Genomic DNA, 10,894 nt, shown 5'->3' on the forward strand with positions numbered 1-10,894 from the left:
CCAAAGTAGAGGGGGACCCCCTTAGCATAGGGCAAAATGCTAGGTATTGAAGGTCTGTCTTTGGAAGGTTCTAGAGACACTGCAGGGAGCATGTGTGTGATTCTTGGGATTGGATGTGGTGGCTGCTGTCCCTCTCTGTTCCAGAGCCTGTGGGCCAATAGCTGTCCTAGCCTCCATGTGCTCTCAGTTGTCCCCAGTGCCACTCAGTCACAAACTCTAAATCCAAGTGAACAGGGAACAGATTTACTAGATCCAAAGCAGATCTTGGTATGTAAGATGCAACCTTTTAGATGTTTTTGCCAGGCTTTGTGAATTCACTGAATGGCCTCCTATCTGGATATCAACTATTCTGTGCTGCATTCTTTCACAATCACCTTTGGGCACCAGGAGGAAATAAAGACTCCCTGAGAAGCATCCTGTGTGGAAACAACAGCCTTAAGATGCGTCTTAGCAGATGAAAACCAATGGCCCAAATCTCAGGAGATAATTTGGTCCCTGTTTTGTTCCTGTAATCAAGTGATAACAACTTCCCTGGAATTCTTCTAGGGACAATGTCTGAGCTCACTAGTGGTCAACCAGGCCACCGTGGGATTTGGGACTATTTTTTGTATGCAAGCTCTTCTCCCTGCCTTCCCCTAAGCCTCCCTATTTAACCTAAAATCCATATCTGTACCTCTGAATACAGCTGAAGAAGTAGTGCTATCTTCCTAAGCCTGCTATAAACTAAATATCCTTTACCCACACTTCACCATATCACTTTATTTGGCTTCTCTAGGAGAGTGGCTGGACCTTTTGTGGGTAGGACTCCTTGATTTGATGGCTGGAGTCTAAAGTCCCAGTTTCAGGTATAATAATGGTGCAGACAGTTTCATACTGGGTTTCTGATTTCAAAACTGGGCCCATATGGTTCTTCCTCTCATTAACCAAGAAGATAACAAGGACTTTCAATTAGTCCAGCACAAGGTGGCTCACGCCTGTAATTTAGCTACACAGGAAGCTGAGATGTGAGAATCAAGGTCCAGAGCCAGCCTGGGCAATCAAATCCAAGAGAACCTTATCTCCAGTCTTCCAGAAAAAAAGACAGAAGTGGAGCTTTGGCTTATAAGTTTTCTGCTTCAAGTAGAAATAGTTAAGGGAGAGCATAAGGCTCTGCTTAAAACCCTAGTACGAACACACACAGTCATGTACATATGCACATATGGAGGCACACACACACAGACACACACACACACACACACACACACACACACACACCACACACAAAGATTTCATAAAAAATAATAGCAAACTGATCAACAGGAAAAAGAGACAAGAGGCTGCTTTTTTTTTCCTTTCCTCTTTCTCTTTTTTTTTCTCGTATATCAGCATGCTTGACCTCAAGGCCTGGGCCCTCTGTCTAAGCTTTTCATTCAAGGCAGGCATCCCACCACTTTGAGTCATAATGCTACTTCCAATTTTCCAGTGTTTAATTGGATGTTAGAAACTGAAAGGTTTTCCAGCTTGAGCAGACTTGGAATTGCAGTCCTCAGTCTCCTGTGCAGCTGAGATAACAGGCGTGAACTACTGGCCTCTCACATTTTTTATTCCCCTTTCTTTTCATCCGGTGTTCTCATTCTATATCCTTGGAAGAATGGGGGGAGGAATGGTGGGAGAAATGCAGCAGTGGTATTCTCTGGATATTATATTGAAAATAATCTCTAAAACTTGTAGGTGGGAGCTGGGCACCAGTGGTTCTAAACTATAATCCTGGCTTCTCAGGAGGCTGAGATCTGAGGATAATGATTCAAAGCCATCACTGGCAAGAAAGTCTGTGAACTCTTATTTCCAATAACAATTCAGGAAAAGCTGGAAGTGATGCTGTGGCTCAAGTGTAGAATACTAGCTGTGAGCACAGAGAGGCTCAGGGACAAAGCTCAGACCCTGAGGGCAAGCCTCAGGACTGGCAAAAACCAAAAACTTGTGGGTGGGGATAGAGGAAAAAACTGGGAGATAGTGAGGAAATGGATGCCACTGTTTCAACATCAATATACACATGACCTGACTGTTGACATAATCCCGCTGCATATCATCTTTCAATAATCAGTAAGAAAAATAAAAGAATGTAAATTGAATTTTAAAAATTTATAGCTGTTCAATTGCCTGACCTCTCTGCATTCCCTCCCCCATCACTCAGCTTCCCTCAGTAAAAGAGGGTTTTCTTTTCTATTCCCCCTCCAGAGCTTTAAAATCTGCCAGAATCCTTGGGCCCCATTGTTTCTAGTCCAAGTCTCTGTCTCCTCAAAGGCCTGGGTCTGGCTAGCCCAGAGATACCTGTGCTCACAAATGGCTCTGGGCCAGAGCACCCAGAGTTCCCTGGGCCAACCTATTCTTATTAACCCAGGGAAGCTGTGTTTAATGTTTGCTGTTATGGTCTTGTGGTCTAGGTCTCTCCTAGGCCCTGGATTGGAGGAGGGCTCTCTGAGCACCAAGCAACAGAGCAAAGTTGGGAGCATCTGAAGCTAAGAAATAATGGGTAAGGTACCATCTTCTCAACACCATACCCTAAAGCTACTACAAGCAAACTGGACTACTAGTGGCTGAGCAGTAAAGGAAGGAACCCAGAGACAACAGTAAGGTAGATATTACAGGCAATTAAAAGGCTGTTTTGTATTCTATTTTATTTTTTGCCCAAGGCCTGGTATTTGAACTCAGGGCCTCATGTTCTCCCTTACCTATTTACACTCAAGGCTGCCACTCTACACCCTGACCCACAGCAATTTCCTGCTTTGTTTATGGTCAATTGGATATCAGAGTCTCAGAGGCTTTTTTGCTTGGCCTGCCTCAAATTGCAATCCCAGTCTTCAGCCTACTGAGTAGCTACGACTACAGGCCTGAGCAACCATCTTCTGATGATTTTCTGTTTTTGTTTCTGTTTTTTTCATGGGCCTTTCTCTTGAGAAGGGGACATAATTCACCAACAGTTTATTGATTTAACATAGCTTAGCAGAATTAACACAGTTCCTGTATTCTAGTCCTAACTTGCCTAATTTTAGCCTGCCTATCCAGTGCACATGCTGGACCCACCACTCTGACATCTCTTAGTTTCTAAGTTAAACAGGGCCTGCCAGTCAGTTGGTAGATGCAGTTCCCAGTCCTGCCATGGTATGAGCTATGGGGCCCCATCAGTCCTCATCAGTCCTCTCGGCTCAAGAGTAGCTCCTGTAGAGCAAAGATCCTCAAACCACAGTCTTGGTTAAGGCCAGAAGAATTGCTGACCCTCATTTTTGGTCTTTTGGTTATATTGGGCATTGGCTGTTCCTCTCTGGCCCAAACTCCTTCTTATTTATTTTGCTTGGTTAGGGCCCAGAAAAGTCTCTTTTCAATTAGTTGTGCCCAGGGGTGTGCTGGGTTCTTACCTTTTCTCCTATGGCAAGGTGTCTGGTTCTTAGCCATTTGCAATTACTCTATCCCGTGTGCCTGGATGCTGGCAGTTTCCATCGTTACTGCCCCATTCCCTGTTCTAGTGGTTTTATCTCTTATGGCCATATGCCTTTAGATACAAGTTGGCATTAACAATATACTTCTAGAAGTAGTTTAGCTACATTTCATCCCATTGTTCTTTCATTCTAATCATATTCATTATATTAGTATGTTCACATCATATTCATCTAGTATTTTCATAACATATTCATTATTCTAGTATTTTCCCATCATATTCATTATGTTAGTATTTTCACATTATTACCCCCTGTTCTACCTTCATATCTTTATGGTCAAAACAGCCTTGAACTCAAGGCCTGGACCCTGTTCCTGAGCTTTTTCAAACAAGGCTAGTGCTGTACCACTTTCTGTCACAGCACCACTTACTGTTTTCTGATGGGTAATCGGAGAGATGAGTTTTTATTGACATAATTGCCAAGGTTGACTTGGAATTCCAGTGCTCAGATCTCAGCTTTTCAAGAAGCAAGGATTACAGGTGCATTTGCTGCCTGTTTATTAATTGTAATCTTCAGACATCCAAGCCTATACATCTGGTATTTTAGCCTTTTTTTTTAGGGGAAACCTAGGACTCACCTGGGGACATGAGTGAGCACATGGTGATGGCCAAAATCGGGACAGGAGTCCAAGGTGACCAGAGGGGTCCAGCCAGGTTAGGAGTCAGGCACAGACAAATTGGTCCTCTATGCCGAGGACGTGCCATGCTTCCTGGGCCACATGTTCTGGTCATCTGAGACATCACAGGAATCCAGCATTCTCCTGGCCACTGTGTGTGTGTGTGTGTGTGTGTGTGTGTGTGTGTGTGTGTGTGTGTGTGTGTGTGTGATTATTGGTCCTTAAACTCAGGGCCTGTGACCTAGTCTTTGGAGAAAAATTAAGAAAGATGAGCAAGCAAGAAGGAAGGAAAGCAGGCAAGTGGGAGCTCCAGTGGTAGAGAAGTACCCTGGCTACCACGGCCCCCACTCCGGGGCCAGGGCCAGGGGGACCTGCCGGGGCCCCGGCAGCAAACCAGGGTTCACAGATTGGGGTTCCTGAAATAAGGGGCAAGGACTAGGAAAAAATAGAAGAGAGACAGACACACCAGGTCCGGGATGTCTGCAGTCCAGGTAAAGACTGCCCCATTTATTTTCCACTCCAGCTTCTTCCCTTCTTCAGACCCAGGGAACTTCCAGGTGTTACATTCATATGGTAATTCTCAGGTCATTTAAACAGAATAAGGCCAGAAAACAATAAGGCAATAAAGCCATTGTCTGATGCAAATCAAGGTTCAGTTTGATTCCACTCTGGCTCCCAACAGGGACCCATGTGGGGTTCTGCACTTCACATAGGACAAGGAAGGCCATAGGCCTGAGGGGCCCTGAGGAACTGAACTTTGCCTGGTCCTACCTTGTGTAGAAGGGAGCAGCGTGACAGGGAAGACAGGGCATCCTCCCAAAGCTCCCAAGCACATCCACTATCCAGAGAGCAGAGCAAGGAGGTTTCCAGTCAAGGAACCCAAGGCCTCATCTCCCACCCTGCCCTGTGCTGAGTGGGTGTGCCCCAGAGTGTAGAATCAGTAAGGCCCAACATGTAGTTTGGAATGAACAGATAGGTCTTTCCCAATGCAGAGTAAGTTCTGTTGGTCGGCACCCCAAATCACCATACGGCAGGAATTCCCAAATTGTTCAATTGCAATGAGATATTGTGCATGGATATATGATGGTAAGAAGCAGTGCTATGGGCTGAGGCAGAGATGTGTGGTAAAGACCACCCAGCATACACAGGCCCTGGTAGGTCCTCAGCACTGCCAAAAATTGAACTATGTAACCCATCTATACATTACCCGACAATAAAAATGAAAATAAAAACGGAACTAAAAAACCAAAGGCAAACTGTATGTTAATTTCGGCACTTACTGTTTTGTTAAGTATATTTGAGGTTAATGAACATGTTCATTCATGTGTTCATCCATCCATCCATCCCACATAACCATCCCTCCACCTATCCTTCCATGTCACTCAACCATTCATCCATCTCTCCAACATCCATCTTTCTACACATTCGTTTGTCAAAGACATGTCACAAATACATAAGAGATAATAAGAGCTACCCAGGTAGATGCAGAAAAGGGAACAATCTGTGTTATTTAACATGATAGCCACCAGACACAGATATCTGTGTCAGTACATTTCAATTGGTTCAGATGTGATCAAATGAAAAGTTACCACTAGCCACATTCCTAGAACCTAAAGTCACATGAGACTTCTAGGATGTACAGTATAGAACATTTCTGCTATCACAGAAGGTCAACTAAAGAATTGGACAAAATACGAACTTATTGAATTTAGACTATTGGAAATAATCTCAGAAAGTATCTAATAGTTACATTACTTTCTCCAGTAACCCTTCTATTAATTACAATAAAAAATAACTGTCACTAAGTCCCAAATGATGATCTAAAGAACCATTAGTAAAATTATATTATTACGGTAGTTTCTTCTAAATATCAGATGGTCATATTATAGACTCATTCAGACTGTTGAAAATCAAATGAATATTATACTTGTATGCATTTTTCAAAATGGTAATTCTCCACTTGTTCCAATCAGTTGAATTTACTGAGCTAGGGAATAGTGGGAACATGAGGGGAAATGGTGGTTGTCTTGATAATTGCATTGCTCTAATAGTAGACCTGAGTGAGAAAACTGTATTTGAAAAGTAAAAGTCTGTCATATGGTTCTGGAGGCTGCAGGGTCACAGCCCAAGGCTGTGTATCCAATGAGGACAGATGCATATCCCACGTGGGTAGTGGATAGAGAGGCAGTGAGGAAGGGAAGGAACCCAACTTACATTTTCAGGAGGAACTCATTCTTAAGGTCCTTCAGCTGTAGCACTGGCATTTGCTCATTCTTTAAAGGACCAGCTGCCTAGGGTAGTTTACCAATTTATGCCTAGCATATGTGGACTCAAATGTGTTCAGAAAAGGGCTTGGCATTGAGGTAGAAATACACGAAAACACGACAGAAAACTACCTGTTATTCACACATACTGCAGGCGAGTGATAACCTTACAAAACAGAGGACATCAGAAAGGTTTTCCATAAGCAGGGGAGAATTAACCCTCAATAAACCCTGTCCTGAAATAGCTAACAATTTATAAAACCAAGAGAAAGAGATCCGGAAGTTTGGCCTTGTGGTAGAGTGCTTGCCCGCCATGCACGAAGGCCCGGGTTTGATTCATAGGTACCACATACATAGTGAAAGCCAGAAGTGCTATTGTGGCTTAAGTGGTGGGGAGACGGCCTTGAGAAAGCCATCATGTTCAAGCCCCATGACTGGCAAAAACAAAAACAAAAACAAAAAACGAAACAGCAAAGCCAAACAAAATAAACAAACACAAATCCTAAGAGTAGGAATCAATTTGTTTATAAGTGACTAAAATGTTTCCACAATTAGAGCTAAAAGGAGCAAATTATGTAGTACTCATATAAATGATATAAATCATAGAGAAAGTTGGTAAGAATTACTAAAGTTACCCATGTGTTAACCTCCTGTGTCTTATCTGAGTAGTCCTAACTGTAAGTGATACATTTTCCTTTGACATTGGGGTGAACTTAATAAAAGAAAGAAATCACCTGCTGATACACCTGGTTGCCAGTAGCTCATAGGTATAATCCTAGATACACAGGAGACTCAGAGGTTTAGGGTTCATAGCTACCCGAGACAGGTAAATACTTAACCAGTAAAAAGGAAGAAAGTGGAGGGTCAAGTGTAGTGATACAAAACCAGTCATAATCAAATGCCAAGCATTTGAGCCTCAGATTTCTAGCCTTACTATACACAGACACACACATACAGACGTTACCAGATTCCCCACACTACTAAGCCTAATTAGCTTTCTATCATATTCATACTGTATATGCTATATGTACTTGGCTTCATTGGATTGCCTCCATTTTGATGAAGCTCAGTATTAAGTGTAAAATAAATGTATGCCATCATCAATTAAAATGTGATACGCAAATCACTACACTTCTAGTAGGAGAGATAAAATTTAAAAAGCCAAAACCACATGGGATCACCAAGGAATAGAGCAAGGACTGGATGTGCTCACAGCAAAGGTGGAAAACGCAGCCCGAAAGTTGGAAGCCATGACAAACTCGAAGCAGAGCATTGCGAAGAAGATCGATGCTGCTCAGAATTGGCTTGCAGATCCAAATGGTGGACCCGAAGGGGAAGAACAGATTCGAGGGGCTTTGGCTGAAGCTTGGAAAATAGCCGAATTGTGTGATGATCCAAAAGAGAGAGATGACATTCTGCATTCCCTTGGAGAAATAGCTGCTCTGACTTCTAAATTAGCAGATTTACGAAGACAGGGTAAAGGAGATTCACCAGAAGCTAGAGCACTGGCCAAACAGTTAGCTACGGCCTTGCAGAACCTGCAGACCAAAACCAACAAGGCTGTGGCCAACAGCAGACCTGCCAAGGCAGCTGTCCACCTGGAGGGCAAGATTGAGCAAGCCCAGCGGTGGATTGACAATCCCACAGTGGATGACCGGGGAGTCGGTCAGGCTGCCATCCGGGGGCTTGTAGCTGAAGTGCATCGTCTGGCTAATGTGATGATGGGACCTTATCGCCAAGATCTTCTGGCTAAGTGTGACCACGTGGATCAGCTGACAGCTCAGCTGGCTGACCTGGCTTCTCGAGGGGAAGGGGAGAGTCCTCAAGCCAGAGCACTTGCATCACAGCTTCAAGACTCTTTAAAGGATCTGAAAGCCCAGATGCAGGAATCCATGACTCAGGAAGTGTCAGATATTTTCAGTGATACCACAACTCCCATCAAGCTTTTGGCAGTGGCAGCTACTGCCCCTCCTGATACTCCTAATAGGGAAGAGGTATTTGATGAGAGAGCATCGAACTTTGAGAACCATTCAGGAAGGCTTGGGGCCACAGCAGAGAAGGCAGCTGCTGTTGGTACTGCTAATAAATCAACAGTGGAAGGCATTCAGGCATCAGTGAAGACAGCCCGAGAACTCACACCCCAGGTTGTATCTGCTGCTCGCATCTTACTTAGGAACCCTGGAAAACAAGCTGCTTATGAACATTTTGAGACTATGAAGAACCAGTGGATTGATAATGTTGAAAAAATGACAGGGCTGGTTGACGAAGCGATTGATACCAAATCTCTCTTGGATGCTTCTGAAGAAGCCATCAAGAAGGACCTGGACAAGTGTAAGGTAGCCATGGCCAACATTCAGCCACAGATGCTGGTCGCTGGAGCAACCAGTATTGCTCGTCGGGCGAACCGAATCCTGCTGGTTGCTAAGAGGGAGGTGGAGAACTCTGAGGATCCCAAGTTCCGTGAGGCTGTCAAAGCCGCCTCTGATGAACTGAGCAAAACAATCTCTCCGATGGTGATGGATGCCAAGGCTGTGGCTGGAAACATCTCTGACCCTGGCCTGCAAAAGAGCTTCCTGGATTCAGGATATCGGATCCTGGGAGCTGTGGCCAAGGTCAGAGAAGCGTTCCAACCTCAGGAACCTGACTTCCCACCGCCTCCACCAGACCTTGAACAGCTCCGTCTAACAGATGAACTTGCTCCTCCCAAACCACCACTGCCTGAGGGTGAAGTCCCTCCACCCAGACCCCACCTCCAGAGGAAAAGGATGAAGAGTTCCCCGAGCAGAAAGCTGGGGAGGTGATTAACCATCCAATGATGATGGCCGCCAGACAGCTCCATGATGAAGCTGGTAAATGGTCCAGCAAGGGCAATGACATCATTGCAGCAGCCAAGCACATGGCTCTACTGATGGCTGAAATGTCTCGGCTGGTAAGAGGGGGCAGTGGTACCAAGCGGGCACTCATCCAGTGTGCCAAGGACATCGCCAAGGCCTCAGATGAGGTCACCCGGTTGGCCAAGGAGGTTGCCAAGCAGTGCACAGATAAGCGGATTAGAACCAATCTCTTACAGGTATGTGAGCGAATCCCAACTATAAGTACCCAGCTGAAAATCCTGTCCACAGTGAAGGCCACCATGTTGGGCCGGACCAACATCAGTGACGAGAAGTCTGAGCAGGCCACAGAGATGCTGCTTCACAATGCCCAGAACCTCATGCAGTCTGTGAAGGAGACTGTGCGAGAGGCAGAGGCTGCTTCAATCAAAATCCGAACAGATGCTGGATTTACACTGCGCTGGGTCAGAAAAACTCCCTGGTACCAGTAGGCACCTAACCAAACCTGGCTGTACAGAAATCCCAACTAAAGAAGAGAATAATCTGAATTCCAGAAGTCATCCAGAAAGGCTGGGGATAGAAAGCCACATCCTAGCCTGGTACTTCAGAAAGAAATAGGGGCCCTCTTTATATTAGAAAACATTTGTATGCTTTTGCCATGCACACTTTGAAACATGTTTCCACGTATACCTTGTATTCCCAAACACAGTTGTAGTTGTGCACACACTCTCCCAATAGGCAGACTGTTCTAGCCTATGAATTTCATGTAAACTCAGAATCTAAGGATGAACACTAGCCAGAAACCCTGCTCTGTCCCTACTCATTGTGGGACATTTCCTTATGTCTCCCATTCACTGGCTCTCATTTTCCTCTGTAAATTCCCAAGACCTAGGGCCCAAGCAAGTCAGTTAAGAAAATCATTGTGCGTCCAGAAATTGTTTTAGGTTTTCTGTGTTGCTGCTGACCTCGCCTATTTTTCTTAGGCTGTGCTGCCTTCATCCTTTTCTAAAGTTGGTTTCACTGCTGCAGGAAAAAGTGGCCTGTTGAGGAGTCTGGCATATATACCCCAGATTCATTTCCTATCTCTCCACATTTAATCCTTCTAGTTTCCCACTAAAATAATATCCAAGTCAGGAGGAAATCCCAGAATCACATGGTTCTGTTTTTTGCTTTTTTTTAAAACCAAGTCCCAGAGCAGTGTCTATAGTAGGGAAACTTCCAATCCCATCTCCTTCCGAGGTAACTGTCCCACAAACACTGAGTGTCTGGTGCTCTCTGCCACTGGAGGGGCAGAGGAGCAAAGGGTGTGGTTGTGCCCATCCTCCCAGAGGGCCACTCCCGGGGCTCTATGCTTTGTCACTGCCTGCAGAGGCCTGTGCTAGGCTTTACTGTTCACAGCTCATAACTGTTTTTTCTTTTCTTTTTTTTTCCTGAGCTGAAATGCTGCATTTAATTTTTAATCAAATCATGGTATTTGATGTTAGGCCTTTGTTGTCTTCTATTATCCCTTACTAAATAAGCTTTTAAAGATACCTAGGTGTGTGCTTGTCAGTAATTTTTTTTTGAGATTGGGGTTCTTATGTTGCCAGTGCTGGTCTTGAACTCTTGTACTCAAGTGATCCTCCTGAGTTAGCCCCCCAAATAGCTGGGACTACAGGTGCACACCACCATTCCTAACTGTCTTACCATTTTAGAAGATTCTTTCTC

The 10,894-nt window shown here is 44.6% G+C and overlaps 1 pseudogene; it reads left to right on the plus strand.

Moving 5' to 3' along the window:
• The first annotated feature begins 4,061 nt into the window (after window positions 1-4,061).
• On the plus strand, window positions 4,062-9,979 carry LOC150039556 (vinculin pseudogene; annotated as a pseudogene).
• The last annotated feature ends 915 nt before the right edge of the window (window positions 9,980-10,894 follow it).

Source organism: Megascapheus bottae, unplaced genomic scaffold (genome assembly GCF_031878675.1).
Source record: "Megascapheus bottae isolate mThoBot1 unplaced genomic scaffold, mThoBot2.hap1 HAP1_SCAFFOLD_176, whole genome shotgun sequence".
NCBI lineage: Eukaryota > Metazoa > Chordata > Mammalia > Rodentia > Geomyidae > Megascapheus > Megascapheus bottae.